The sequence below is a fragment of the Cervus canadensis genome, chromosome 12 (genome assembly GCF_019320065.1).
Source record: "Cervus canadensis isolate Bull #8, Minnesota chromosome 12, ASM1932006v1, whole genome shotgun sequence".
In the NCBI taxonomy this organism is placed as follows: Eukaryota; Metazoa; Chordata; class Mammalia; order Artiodactyla; family Cervidae; genus Cervus; species Cervus canadensis.
Window position 1 is genome coordinate 22,705,464 of NC_057397.1, and position 13,796 is coordinate 22,719,259.

General features: G+C 42.7%; 1 pseudogene; it reads right to left on the reverse strand.

Moving 5' to 3' along the window:
- Nucleotides 1–1,503: 1,503 nt before the first annotated feature.
- Nucleotides 1,504–13,796, reverse strand: part of LOC122450927 — a 29,282-nt pseudogene continuing 16,989 nt past the window's right edge.

Sequence of the window (13,796 nt, forward strand, 5' to 3'; positions counted from 1 at the left end):
AATCCACCCTAGAAGAGGCACTAGAGACCAGAGAGGTTTAACAGCATCCCTAAAATCACACAGCTTGGATGGGGTCAAAAGTTATGTTAGCCACCATGACTGTACATGATCCTATTTCCTCTATCCTGTGGTCTTGTTTAATGGCTGGAAAAATACAGCTAATAGGAAAACCGCACTTTGTATTTTCTTTTTTTTTAATTTATTTTTTTTTCAATTATTGCTGTTACTCACATTTTATTTTATTTTATTTTGAATATTCAGAACTGATTTCCTTTATTTTTTTTTTCAGTAGGTTTTGTCATACATTGATATGAATCAGCCATAGATTTACACGTATTCCCCATCCCGATCCCCCCTCCCACCTCCCTCTCCACCTGATTCCTCTGGGTCTTCCCAGTTTTTCACAGAGTTTAATATAGCCATGGAGCGTCATTGAGAGGGTGGACTGAACTGGTGCAAAGTGACCAATTTTGGAGTCTGTGTGTGACCATTAACTGCTGATTGATGAAGTCTTGGTCCACCAAGAGCTGCCTGCAACCCATGCAGCATGCAGAACCTTACCCAGGCTTTCTTATTTGTTTATCCCCCATGCCTTGGCTGGGCACCTCCTCTGCTATGTCAGACTGGCAAGGAAGCGTCCATACAAGATGGTGACCCTGCTTTTGCAGCCCTACCTTCGTTCCAGTGGGGCAGACGGGCAATGCACCCGAGATACTGAATTCGCTTGGCAGGGAGTGCCAAAGAGAAGTGAAGCAGGATAGGGGGATGGGAAGGGGTGAGAAACGTGGAGGTCTGAGACAGACAGTGCTCCAGGCAGAAGAGGAGAGAGTAAAAGGTTCCCAGGTAGGGCAGAGCCCACCTCTCAGGGAAAAGGAGGAAGGAGGAGGTACCTGAGAGCAAGGGCAAGGGAGGGAGTGAGAAGATGATGCCAAAGAGAAGGCTGGCAGTCAGGGTCAGAAGGCCCAGTGAGTCAAGGTGAGGCACTGGCGTTTCCTTCTAAGTGTAATTTGCAGCCTCTGGGGTGGTGTGTGTGTGTGTGTGTGTGTGTGTGTGTGTGTGTGTGTGTGTGTGTGTGTATGAAGGGAGGTAAATATCCTGATTTCCATTTGGGGAGGGCTATTCTGGGAGTTACGTTGACTGCCTTGGGTTTGCAATTGGGGAGCACAGATCAAGTTAAGATCGTTCAGTGACTCAATCAACCAGAACCTTCTACTGCATGAGGAAATAATATACATGAAAGACAAGCTTACTCCTCCAGGTCCTCAGATCTTGAGTTTTATTTTTGGCAAGACTATGGACTGCACTTTTTGTGAACTTGAATCAGCCCCTTCGTCACAGAGAGGCCAATGTGCGTCATCACAGAATGAAAAGGGTGGAAGATTTTTCTGCCTTTAGGTTTGTGAGTTGTCAGTGTTTGGTACAATATGAGATTCCTGAGAGTGAGGGGCATGTATGGAGAGTCAGAATATCATTTTCCAGGAGCTGCTGGAATGGGTGTGATTGTTATTTTCGCTCCACAAGGTCACATGGAGGTAAGAGAGGCCTACTTGAAATGACGATGCTTTCTCCAGCAAAGCAGCCTTCCTGTCTGGCTGGAGGCCTGGGGACAAGGCCTGAGCTGACTGGGTCCAGCAGCAAGTCCGCTACAGCTAATCCCCTGGTATCCTGTCTGGCCACCAGGATGGAAACCGCCTTGACTCTCCAGGCATCCCCAGTGGCTGCTTTCCCTCTGCAACCCGATTCTTCTACAAGCAGAGGGCCAAGTCTCTGAGAGCAGGAGCCAGGAAATACCGGGCACCCGCTCTTTGAGAACCAAGGACTCAAAGACCCAAACAATGTTGGCTTGTGGTGGTTCACTGGCGCCAAGCCCCGGAGAAAGATTCCTGTAAAGGGCCTGAATACATGTTCTGTTTCTCACTGCAATAACATATGAGCAAGGTTGCCTCTGTTCGGAGCTCTCCTGAGCAGACAGCAGTTATGGGCAGTGGAAGGAAGGAGTCACTGTGTGTATACCTTTCTGAATCTGGCTCTCATTGGTGGAATTTTCTAACATCCCCCCAGATGATAGGGTATGCCTTTTTGGAATTAGTATCAGCCTGAGTCTGTCACAAAGACTGTCATAATGACTCTGGACAAATAAGAACAGTGTGACAGAAAAGTCCAAAGTTTCCATGTAATTAACATACACTGGATTACTTTGATATTGAATGGTTTGCCTTGGAAATGAACAGAAATCATTTTGTCATTTTTGAGATTGCTCCCAGCTACTGCATTTCAGACTCTTTTGTTGACTATGAGGGCTACTCCATTTCTTCTAAGGGATTCTTGCCCACAGTAGTAGATATAATGGTCATCTGAGTTAAACTCACCCATTCCAGTCCATTTTAGTTCACTGATTCTAAAATGTTGATGTTCACTCTTGCCATCTCCTGTTTGACCACTTCCAATTTACCTTGGTTCATGGATCTAACATTCCAGGTTCCTATGCAGTGTTGTTCTTTACAGTATCAGACTTTACTTCCATCACCAGTCACATCCACCACTAGCTGTTGTTTTTGCTTTGGCTCCGTCTCTTCATTCTTTCTGGAGTTATTTCTCTACTCTTCTCCAGTAGCATATCGGGCCCCTATCAACCTGGGGATTTCATCTTTCAGTGTCCTATCTTTTTGCCTTTTCATGCTATTCATGGGGTCCTCAAGGCAAGAATACCGAAGTGGTTTGCCATTCCCTTCTCCAGTGGACCACGTTTTGTCAGAACTCTCCACCATGACCCGTCCATCTTGGGTGGCCCTACACAGCATGGCTCATAGTTTCATTGAGTGAGACAAGGCTGTGGTCCATGTGATCAGATTGGTTAGTTTTTGGTGACTGTGGTTTTCATTCTGTCTGCCCTCTGATGGAGAAGGATAAGAGGCTTATGGAAGCTTCCTGATGGGAGAGACTGACTGAGGGGGAAACTGGGTCTTCTTCTGATGGGCGGGGTCATGCTCAGTAAATATTTCAATTTTCTGTTGATGGGTGGGGCTGTGTTCCCTCCCTGTTGTTTAACCTGAGGCCAAATATGGTGGAGGGAATGAAGATAATGGCGACTACCTTCAAAAGGTCCCATATGGACACTGTTGCACTCAGTGCCCCCAACTCTGAAGCAAGCCACAGCCAACCCCTGCCTCTGCCAGAGACTCTTGGACATTCATGGGCAAGTCTGGGTCAGTCTCTTATGGGGTCATTGCTCATTTTTCCTGGGTCCTGGTGCACACAAGGTTTTGTTTGTTTCCAAGTCAAACCATTCAATATCACAGTAATCCAAGTCTAAGCCCCAACCAGTAATGCTGAAGAAGCTGAACAGTTCTGTGAAGACCTACAAAACAATGCAAAGAAATAGAGGGAAAAAAATAGAATGGGAAAGACTAGAGATCTCTTCAAGAAAATTAGGTGTCCCAATGGAATATTTCATGCAAAGATGGGCACAATAAAGGACAGAAATGGTATGGGCCTAACAGAAGCAGAAGATATTAGGAAGAGGTGGCAAGAATACACAAAAGAACTATACAAAAAACATCTTCTTGACCCAGATAACCATGAGGTTGTGATCACTCACCAACAGCCAGACATCCTGGAGTGAGAAGTCAAGTAGGCCTTAGGAAGCATCACTACAAACAAATCTGGTGGAGGTGATGGAATTTCAGCTGAGTTATTTAAAGTCCTGAAAGATGATATTGTGAAAGTTCTGCACTCAATATGCCAGCAAATATGGAAAACTCAGCAGAGGCCACAAGACTGGAAAAGGTCAGTTTTCATTCCAATCCCAAAGAAAGGCAATGCCAAAGAATGTTCAAACTACCACACAGTTGCACTCATCTCATATGCTAGCAAAGTAATGCAAAAAATTTTCGAAGTCAGGCTTCAACAGTACATGAACCATAAACTTCCAGGTGTTCAAGCTGGATGTAGAAAAGGCAGAGGAACCAGAGATCAAATTTCCAACATCCGCTGGATCATTGAAAAACCTAGGGAGTTCCAGAAAAAACATTTACTTTTGCTTTATTGACTACACCAGAGCCTGTGACTGTGTAGATCACAACAAAGTGTGGAAAATTCTTCAAGAGATTGGAATACCAGAGCACCTGACCTGCCTCTTGAGAAATCGGTATGCAGGTCAGGAAGCAATAGTTAGAACTGGACATGGAACAACAGACTGGTCCCAAATAGGAAAAGGAGTACTTCAAGGCTGTATACTGTCACCCTGCTTATTTAACTTATATGCAGAGTACATCATGAGAAATGCTGGGCTGGAGGAAGCACAAGCTAGAATCAAGATTGCTAGGAGAAATATCAATAACCTCAGATACACAGATCACACCACCCTTATGGCAGAAAGTGAAGAACTAAAGAGCCTCTTGATGAAAGTGAAAGAGGAGAGTGAAAAAGTTGGCTGAAAGATCAACATTCAGAAAACTAAGATCATGGCATCTGGTCCCATCACTTCATGGCAAATAGATGGAGAAACAGTGGAAACAGTGGCTGACTTTATTTTTCTGGGCTCCAAAATCACTGCAGATGGTGACTGCAGCCATGAAATTATAAGATGCTTGCTCTTTGGAAGGAAAGTTATGACCAACCTAGGTAGAATATTAAAAAGCAGAGACATTACTTTGCCAACAAAGGTCCATCTAGTCAAGGCTATGGTTTTTCCAGTGGTCATGTATGGATGTGAGAGTTGGACTATAAAGAAAGCTGAGCACAGAAGAATTGATGCTTTTGAACTGTGGTGCTGGAGAAGACTCTTGAGAGTCCCTTGGACTGCAAGGAGATCCAACCAGTCCATCCTAAAGGAGATCAGTCCTGGGTGTTCATTGGAAGGACTGATGTTGAAGCTGAAACTCCAAAACTTTGGCCACCTGATTCGAAGAGCTGACTCATTTCAAAAGACCCTGATGCTGGGAAAGACTGAGGGCAAGAGGAGATGGGATGACAGAGGATGAGATGGTTGGATGGCAGCACCGACTCGATGGACATGGATTTGGGTGGACGCCGGGAGTTGATGATGGATAGGGAGGCCTGGCATGCTGCAGTCCATGGGATTGCAAAGAGTTGGATGTGAGGAGTGACTGAACTGAACTGAACTGAATATACATTGGCCCGTGGACATGAGATTAGAGAAAGTCTTAGCTTTCTGATGGATTAAATCTGAATCAAAAAGAAAACAAAGATGCTAGTGACTTTAGAAATAATTGTAGTGTCAGAGACAAACTGTTTGTTGTAGTTTGGGTTATGTGAAAGGGCTTCCCTGGTGGCTCAGATTGGGGTTCAGTTCAGTTCATGAATCGCTCAGTCTTGTCTGACTCTTTGTGACCCCATGAATCGCAGCATGCCAGGCCTCCCTGTCCATCACCAACTCCCGGCGTCCACCCAAATCCATGTCCATCGAGTCGGTGCTGCCATCCAACCATCTCATCCTCTGTCATCCCGTCTCCTCTTGTCCTCAGTCTTTCCCAGCATCAGGGTCTTTTGAAATGAGTCAGCTCTTCGAATCAGGTGGCCAAAGTTTTGGAGTTTCAGCTTCAACATCAGTCCTTCCAATGAACACCCAGGACTGATCTCCTTTAGGATGGACTGGTTGGATCTCCTTGCAGTCCAAGGGACTCTCAAGAGTCTTCTCCAGCACCACAGTTCAAAAGCATCAATTCTTCTGTGCTCAGCTTTCTTCACAGTCCAACTCTCACATCCATACATGACCACTGGAAAAACCATAGCCTTGACTAGATGGACCTTTGTTGGCAAAGTAATGTCTCTGCTTTTTAATATTCTACCTAGGTTGGTCATAACTTTCCTTCCAAAGAGCAAGCATCTTATAATTTCATGGCTGCAGTCACCATCTGCAGTGATTTTGGAGCCCAGAAAAATAAAGTCAGCCACTGTTTCCACTGTTTCTCCATCTATTTGCCATGAAGTGATGGGACCAGATGCCATGATCTTAGTTTTCTGAATGTTGATCTTTCAGCCAACTTTTTCACTCTCCTCTTTCACTTTCATCAAGAGGCTCTTTAGTTCTTCACTTTCTGCCATAAGGGTGGTGTGATCTGTGTATCTGAGGTTATTGATATTTCTCCTAGCAATCTTGATTCTAGCTTGTGCTTCCTCCAGCCCAGCATTTCTCATGATGTACTCTGCATATAAGTTAAATAAGCAGGGTGACAGTATACAGCCTTGAAGTACTCCTTTTCCTATTTGGGACCAGTCTGTTGTTCCATGTCCAGTTCTAACTATTGCTTCCTGACCTGCATACAGGTTTCTCAAAAGGCAGGCCAGGTAGTCTGGTATGCCCATCTCTTTCAAAATTTTGCACAGTTTATTGTGATCCACACAGCCAACGGCTTTGGCATAGTCAATAAAGCAGAAATAGCTGCTTTTCTGGAACTCCCTAGGTTTTTCAACTATCCAGCAGATGTTGGAAATTTGATCTCTGGTTCCTCTGCCTTTTCTAAAACCAGCTTGAGCATCTGGAAGTTCAAGGTTCACGTATTGTTGAAGCCTGGTTTGGAGAATTTTAAGCATTATTTTACTAGCGTGTGAGATGAGAGCAATTGTGTGGTAGTTTGAACATTCTTTGGCATTGCCTTTCTTTGGGATTGAAATGAAAACTGATCTTTTCCAGTGCTGTGGCCACTGCTGAGTTTTCCATATTTGCTGGCATATTGAGTGTAGTACTTTAACAGCATCATTTTTCAGGATTTGAGTTAGCTCAACTGGAATTCCATCACCTCCACATACCACATCAGATGATAGAGAGGTAATGAATGTGCCTGTGATGAGGGAAGACCTGGGTTCAATCCCTGGGTCAGAAAGATCCTCTGGATAAGGGAATGTTAACCCACTCCAGAATTCTTGCCTGGGAAATTCCATGGACAGAGGAGCCTGGTGAGCAATAGTCTGGTGAGATACAGTCCATGGGTTTGCAAAGAGTCAAACACAACTGAGTCACTAACTCTTTCACTTTATGTAAAAAGGGGGAAACATCCTATAGCTAATGTATTATACTCAAGGGTAGTATTTCCTGTTCAAAATAAGAACAGAATTAATTGGAAAAATTGCTTTGAGAGAGGCATAGGCACTGTGGGGTAACTTTCAAGTGTATCATATACCAGCAACATCAATTATTTTTCTTCCTGTTTATGTTTTATAATAATCTTCATAAATTTGTTAGTTTTAAATCATATTTTGTTTGAAAACACTTCACTGATTCTTAGTCTGCCTTCTCTGAGTTTTTAACATGAAAGTGAAAGTCACTCAGTCTTGTCTGACTTTTTGTGACCAGGCCAGAATACTGGAGTGGATAGCTGTTCCCTTCTCCAGGGGATCTTCCCAATCCAAGAATTGAACCCAGGTCGCCCTCATTGCAGGTGGATTTTTTACCGCTAAGCCACCAGGGAAGCCCAATTTTTTTTTAACATAAATTGAAAAAATTTGGATATTCACCAGCACTAGGGACATCAATACATGTCAAAAACACAGAGGACGGCAACTTTCTTGAAAAAACTACAGGAGATAGTTCTAAAGGGGAATTGGGGCAATGAACCCAGCTTTCAAGGTGTTACATGAAAGCAGAGGAGAATATAAGCAACGTGTGTTTAATGTTGCCTGTTATGAATTTAGCTGTGAGGGTCGAAGTGAGTTGATATTGCAAAGATATATGAGATTGATTTTGCTAGGTACCTAGATTTTCCCTCTTTCCTTATTGTACATTAGCTGCAGTAAAAATGAATTTGTCTTTGGGTGAAGCAGAAAAGGATAACGTTATTGCTTTGCCTAACAAAGGAGGCCATGGCAGGCTTGGGCCTCTCAACATTGTGTGTCCCAACCCAGAAGGACTTGGTGAAGAGTTTTATAGCAATGGCTCAAGGATGGGGTTGCTGATAAGGATTAGGGTTTGTGCAGGATTTCAGGTGGTCTGGTCTCCTAATTTTGATGAGTCTTTCTTGTCCCATTAATCTTGACTCAGATGGTTTCCTGGCTGCTCCTCTCTTGATTAGCAACTGTTTTGCCCTTTGGAGGGGCTTCCCTGGTGGCTCAGTGGTTAAGACTCCTCCGACCAGTGCAGGAGATGCAAGTTCAATTCCTGGGCTGGGAAGATCCCCTGGAGAAGGACATGACAATCCACTCCAGTATTCTTGCCTGAGAGATCCCATGGATGGAGGAGCCTGGCAGGTTACAGCCCACGGGGTCACAAAAGAGTCAGACATGACTTAGTGACTAAGCAACAACAATAGCAGTGTTTAAAATAGGTGATTTAATTCTAGAGCTGAAGATTACTTTATAATTGTATTTGAAACGTTCCTTCATGCCTGTTTTTATGTCACTAGAACCAGAGAGTCTTCTCCAAACACAAGGAGGATGGGATGACTTACATGGATATTATTAGAAAGAATTAATCAAAATATATGTATTTATATTTTTGCTCTTTCATATCTGCAAAATAGTTTGTATTTCTTTCTCTCTTCAGTTCTTTTTTTCCCTGAACTCACAACTTCTTGGAAAATTTATTGAAGATGTTAGCTTCAGTGGACCACAGGTGGACTTGCTAGGTACCATTTGACTTCAGAATGCTGCCTGTGCATTGGTCCATTCAGGTGACTGTCAGGTGGCCAGTCTCCGAGAGGCTTGTGGACTTTCTGATCCTGTTAGAAAACTATCCATTGGAGTATTTTTTTTTTCCACTCAAGTGCAGTGTCCAAGACAAGCTAGTATCTTCCAGTTGTCTAAGGAGAAACCTGATTCACAGAGACTACATTCATTTCATTCCCATGATATTTTAAACATCTCTTTTAGCCCACCTGGCTGCCAACCAGTCATCACTGAATCTTGCTCAGAATGCAGAGACGTCAACTGCATTTTAGAACATTGACTATTGAAACCTTTACTTCTAGGACTTTAAACGCAGAAATCCTTCCATCTTCATTATTCATAATTTGGAGCTAATTTGAAAGGGAAATAAGGGAGTGGAATGGAAATTTAAATATAAGTGCTGCACACATATTATAGTGATGGGTATATGAAATTTGGCAGCATCACCCCCCAAAATGAAGAGGAAAATCTTAAATGGAAAATGTTTTTTTTTTTTTTTCATAGTCGAGGGTATTTTCCAGTTCTTAGAGGATGTATAAGTAGACCTGTTTGGCTCCCAGTTTCCCACATTCCTGAGAAGTCACACGTGTAGTTTTCTGAACTTTATGGATTTGCAAGAAAGGTCCATAATGTCTAAGAGAAGCCATTTGACTAATCTCGGTGAGCTACACAGGGCAAATAGGGAAGAACAAGTAAAGGATGTTCTTAAATGTAGCAACAGAATATCCAGGGGCATCACAAATGCTCACAATAGCTTGTCCTCTTTTAATTTTTTTATTGTAAGTCCATTCCCTCTAGGCTACTCATGGTGACATTAGAGGTGTCACCAGACCTCATCTTTTTCTTTATGGAAACGTGACAGAGAGTAAATAACATTTAACTATTTTTTTAAAAGATCTTGCAGGCTCTAGGTCTAAAAAGAGAGAATGAGGTCTTATGTAATACAGAGTGACATAAGTCAGAAAGAGAAAAAACAAATATCGTATATCAACGCATATATGTGAAACCTGGAAGAAAGGTACAGATGAGCCTATCTGCAGGGCAAGGACAGAGACACAGACATAAAGAAGGGCCTGGTGGACACAGCTGGGAAAAGAGAGGGTGGGACAAATTGAAAGAGTAGCATTGAAATATATACATTACCATGTGGACAATAGATAGCTCCTGAGAAGCTGTTGTATAGCATAGGGAGCTCAGCCTGGTGCTCTGTGATGACCTAAAGGCGTGGGATGGGGGCTGGGAGGAAGGTTCAAGAGGGAGGGGATATACATATCCATGTACACTTTATTGTACTGCAGAAACACAACATTGTAAAGGGATTACCCTCCAATTAAAAACTAAAAATAATTAAAAATTTTTTAAATTATGCCTTTTTTTAAACATGCTTCTGTTATGTGTTTTCAAAACTAACCATAGACATTAGAGGAATGGATTGCTTCAACATTTTCAATCAAATAAAATTAAATGGAGAAAATGAATGAAAGAGGGATGTCATGCCTTCTATTTAAAACTGGATTTCTCACAAAGCTGCAATGCAAGCAAACTAAATGGAATCATTTTTTGGTTTGTTTGTTTTTTTTTTAGCCACTGCATATCACATTCAATAAATATTACACACACACACACACACACACACACACACAATTTGTCAGGTTATTTAACAATAACAGAATCTTTCAGGCACCTAAAGGGAGTGAATCAACTCTATTGTTTATTCGTGTTCTTGAGAAATTAAGAACATTTTGCTCCTCACATTTTAGATCTCTTGCAGAATTCCTGTGGTTTCTGATGCACCTGTAGGTGCTGCTGGTCCCCAGAGACAGGGTGGCCTGTGGGGAACAGGTGTTGAATAAGGACTAGAATCATGTTGTCCATCGTCTGTCATCAGCTGTGGTTCTAATGCTACCTCTGATTATGTTTATCACGTAAAATAACACCATTAGGGACCTGTCAGTTCCTCTTCCCCTGTGAGTGAAAGATTTTCCTCCAGTTTTCTCATGCAGAGCCCCAGCAGTGTTCTTGTGAGCCTGAAAAAATAAGTCTTGAGTCCCCAACATCTTCTGTGGATTCTGCTCCATATGCATTTGTGTGTATCACACACCCCAACACACACAACCTCTTGAATCAGAGAACAAGAAACAAACAAAAAAATTCTTAATCTCTACATTATATTTCTTGCTACTATATTTGTAACTTACATCATTAGTCTTTACCGGATGTTTCTATTTAGTTTGTTGATTTTTTTTATCTCCTTGATCAACATTGGCTCATTTACTTTCAGACAAAAAATAATTTGAAAATTTTACTTGAAAAATGTGGTCGTGACAAAAGGTGTTCATTTTCTCCGGGAGTCCACCTTTTAGTAATCAAAACAGCAAGTAGCTTTGTCTTTCTGTTTTCATAGAAGACCAACTGCTTCTGATGTGGGCTTCATAGTCTACCAATGTTTGGTTTCTAGTACCTTTTACTTGCTTCCCAGGTGGTACTAGTGGTAAAGAACATGCCTACCAATGCAGGAGACATAAGAGACGTGGGTTCGGTCTGGGGTCAGGAAGATCTCCTGGAGGAGGGCATGACAATCCACTCCAGTATTCTTGCCTGGAGAATCCCAAGGATAGAGGAGGCTGGAAGGCTACAGTTCATGGAGTTGCAAAGTCAGACATGACTGAAGCTACTTAGCACGTATGCACACTTTTTATTTACTGAGGAATTTCTTTCTTCACTCCTTCCCTCCCTCCTACCATTCCTCCTCCTTCCCATCTTTCCTTCCTTCTTTGCCCTTATTTCACCACAGATTTGAAATATCTATAAGTAATGATGAAAAATACTCAGAGTCTCTCCCTGTTCCCTCTCTCCTACATGAAGTTGTTGAGAAAATACCCAAAGAAAAATGTGCCATCCATTCTCAAAATCTCTTAATTACCTAATAGTAAATGATATCATATTTACTATTCGATGAGTAATAGTAAATATGATATCATTTAATATTTATGTTAATTGATATTTCTCCTTGGAGCATTGTTATATGAATAATACTAATGGAGTAATTATTCTGTCTTCTACATGTAAATGTGCACATCTTTCCTTGATTTCCCAGAAGCATCGTTTCATAAGTACAGCTCTCCCAAGGTCTGCAGGATGCTTGCAGATTTTCCAGCTCTTCTGACTTCAGCGTCACATGTTTTCAGGCTGAAGAAAATGCAAAACAAATGGTTTTGATTGTTTTGAGGCTGTGTCCTGACTCATAAACTGCTCTTTCCAAAATTTCCTTGAAAACATTCTTCTGACCCCACATGCTGGAGCATTTTCCCTCAGATGGGAGCAGAGGATCCCTGAGTTGTGTCATCATGAACCAACTCTCTTGCAGGCTCCTCCTGGGCATATGGAGCACCAGCCCTGTGCTTCTGCCAAGACCTTCTTGTTCCGCAGTGTCTGGAGTCTCTGGGCTTTAAATGCTTAAGTTCTTCAGGATCATGGTCAGCAAGAAGAGTGTCATTGCATGTAGGTCTCCTGTGCTGGTGAGATCACCACTTGGTAATTGGTTCAGTTAAGAGAAAACAAAACAAACAAACAAACTGTGTCTCTCAGATGTTGGCAAAGAGGTGGCTTCAACATAATGCAAGTCCTTCTTCTGTGAACTAACTACCAGGGAGCTTCCTTTGTCCAAGTTTATTTCCAAAACAAGCTCCAACCTCCCACCTTGAGATGGACGAGAGCTTTAGTGCACACACGTGCGTGCACATACACACATGCATCTCTGGCTGTCTGAAGCTCTAAGCTCAAAGTGTTAGTTGCTCAGTCGTGTCTGACTCTTTGAGACCCCATGGACTTTTCCCCACCAGGCTCCTCTGTCCATGGGATTCTCCAGCAAGAATACTGGAGTGGGTCGCCATTCCCTTCTCCAGGGGATCTTCCTGTCCCAGGGATCGAACCTGGGTCTCCTGCATTGCAGAAAGATTTTTTGCTGTCTGAAATCCCAGTGAATTGTGCCCCCGGCAAGTTAAATGGTGGAGGTGGGAGAGTAGGGTGGAAGGTGAATGCACACCCCAGGAACACCCATGTGTGGGCACACCTTGCCATGAGTTCTTCCAATCTTAATTAAAGGGAATGAGAAGGAGAATTCCACCAGCAGGTTTGAATGTTTTTCTAATACTCAAATTAGAGATTTTACTAGTTACCTAGGACTGCTGTAACAAAGTACGACAAGCTGGGTGGCTTAAGAAATTTACTGTCTCACAGTTCTGGAGGCCAGGAATCTGAAAACAAGGCAGGGTTGATACCTTCCTGGGGATTCTGGGAGACTCTGTTCCATCCTCCCTCCCAGCGTTTAGCAGTCTCTGGCAGTCCTTGCGTGTCTTGGCTTCTAGAAGCATCACTCTGCTCTCTGTGTGTGCCAGTGTCCAAATTTCCCTCTTTCATGGGGATGTCTGTAATATGTGATTTAAAGCCATATTACTGCAATAAGGAAGGCTGAGTGCTGAAGAATCAGTGCTTTAGAATTGTGATGCTGGAGAAGACACTTGAGAGTCCCTTGGACTGCAAGAAGATCAAACCAGTCAATCCTAATGGAAATCAACCCTGAATATTCTTCGGAAGGACTAATGCTAAAGCTGAAGCTCCGATACTTTGGCCACCTGATGCAAAGAACTGACTCTTTGGAAAAGACTCTGATGCTGGGAAAGATTTAGGGCGGGAGGAGAAATGAGCAACAGAGGATGAGATGGTTGGATGGCATCACTGACTCAATGGACATGAGTTTAAGCAAACTCCAAGAGATAGTGAAGGACAGGAAAGCCTGCAGTCTATGGGGTCGCAAAGAGTCGGACACAACTGAGCAACTGAACAACAACAAAAACTGCAATATGACCTCGTCTGAACCTGATGACACCTGCCAAGACCCCGTTTCCAAATAAAGCTGCATTCACAGGCTCTGAGTAGCTGTGATTTTTGAGTGCGTGCTATTCAATCTAGTGCAGGGACCATTACGTTGGGAGACATTGATAAAGCCCCCATCATCAGCATGATGTGCTGCTCAGGAGTCCATGTGCTGCACCTGGCCTGTCTCATCTGTTGTTGCTAAGACAGGAAAGTCATTTAGGTTTTATTTTAGAAATATACGCTATATAATTTTAAATGACTTCTTTCTTTTATTTGATTTTTGAATGGTTATTTTT